Source organism: Populus euphratica, unplaced genomic scaffold, assembly GCF_000495115.2.
Source record: "Populus euphratica unplaced genomic scaffold, PopEup_1.0 scaffold510.1, whole genome shotgun sequence".
Lineage (NCBI taxonomy): Eukaryota > Viridiplantae > Streptophyta > Magnoliopsida > Malpighiales > Salicaceae > Populus > Populus euphratica.
Genome location: NW_011500227.1, coordinates 5,932 through 7,939, shown reverse-complemented (window position 1 = coordinate 7,939; position 2,008 = coordinate 5,932). Strand labels below are relative to the sequence as shown.

General features: G+C 33.0%; 1 pseudogene; it reads right to left on the bottom strand.

Annotated features, from left to right (window-relative positions):
- Positions 1-885: 885 nt before the first annotated feature.
- Positions 886-2,005, bottom strand: LOC105112397 (uncharacterized; annotated as a pseudogene).
- Between the last annotated feature and the right edge of the window lie 3 nt (positions 2,006-2,008).

The window sequence follows — 2,008 nt, the reverse complement described above, 5'->3', positions numbered from 1 at the left end:
AGGGTAATGTTAATATTCATTTCTATGTTAAATTGTTTAACATATATTTTAATATTATTTTATTTATTTATTTATTTACCAAATTAATGATACTCGGCAAATGTATGCTTCTTACGTTGGCAAACGATTTCAACTAGAACATTGCTGGGTTATCTTAAGAAAAGAACTCAAATGGCAATTTGAGCGTGCAAGTCAACATCAAAGGTCAAACAAGAAACAAAAAGGTCATGTCAATGCAAGTCCAGCTTCATCAACTCCATCTACCCCTGATTCTGTTAGTTTAGGAGAAGATAGTGAACCATTGATTTATCAAGATAGACCAATCGGTCAGAAGGCTGCAAAGAAACGACTTAAATGTAAACAAGGAAAAGATAAAGTTGGGGATGTAACTGTAACGAATCTCTTGCAACAATTCAGGGATACTCTAGTTGAAATTGAGGATTAGAAAAAACAAGACAGGAAAATTATGTTAGAGTAACAAGCCATGATGATTCAACAAAGTCAAAAGAAACAAGAATTGGACAGGATTGAGAAAGAAGAACAAATTATGAAAATGGATATTTCTAATTTGGATCCAATTTCTGCAGCGTATTTTCAAAATAGAAAGTTAGAAATTATGCAAAAGAGGGGTTTTGATTTTTAATTAACTTTGATTGATTTATTGTAATGTAATGTATTTTTAATTAAATATGTAGAAAATTCTTGGTTATTTTAAATACATTGTTATGAAATTGATATCAATTCATAATACTTTTTCAAAGTTCCTCTAACACTTAACAATAACAAGTAGGATTAATTAATTTAAAAGATAACAAACATAATAACAAAAAAAACATAAAAAAACTTGAAAATTATGATAACATAAGAAGTTAAAATCTAAAGATTCTACTCGTTGCCATATTGTTCCCACACATGTTCAATCAAATCTTTGTGTAGTTGAGAGCTAGTTGCTCTATCCCCAATTCGATTATGAGTTTGAAGAAAATCATGTAGTTTTGGTATTTTACAATGTGACACTGATATAAAGGAATTGACTTCATGCTCATGGTCAAATCCAAGGTTCATTGCTCCTTCATCCTCAATAATCATATTATGCAAGCTTTCATAATATATGCAAGCGTTTCTTCATCCCAATATCGAACAGGTCCACGTACAATTGCAAAACGAGATTGGAGCACCCCAAATGCCCGCTCCACATCTTTTCTTATAGATTCTTGCTTGCTTGCAAAATATTTTCTCTTTGCTCCTAATGGTCTTGGGATTGTCGTAACAAAGGTTGACCAATTAGGATAAATCTCATCTGCTAAATAGTATCCCATTGTATATTCATACCCATTAATTGTATAATTGACAGGAGCAGTACGACCTTCAGCAAGTGCAGCAAAGATAGGTGACCGATCAAGAACATTAATATCATTTAATGATCCAGGCATTCCAAAAAAGACATGTCATATCCAAAGATCTTGTGAAGCCACCGCCTCTAGAATTATAGTTGATTCACGACAATGACCAGTATACATCTCATGCCATGCAATTGGGCATTTTTCTCATTTCCAATGCATACAGTCAATGCTCCCTAATATACCTGGAAACCCACGCTGCTCTCCAATTGATAATAATCGACAAATATCAGCCTCGTTTGGTGCTCTTAGATACCAATCACCAAAAACTTCTACGATTGCTTTGACGAAAGCTCTAAGACTTTCTATTGCAGTGGTTTCTCCAATTCAAAGATATTCATCAGTAAGATCTGCAGGAATACCATATGAAGTATTCTATGAGCTGCAGTTATCTTTTGAAGGCAAGATAAACCAAGAACACCAAGAGCATCTGTCCTTTGTTTGAAATATGAATTATGAGCTTCCACTGCATTTGCGATCCAAAGAAAAAGACGACGACTCATCCTAAATCTTCTTCGAAATTGACTTTCAGTGAATTTAGGATTTTCTGTAAATTAATCATTATATAACCTTAACTCACCTTCCTTTCTATTACGATTGACAATATT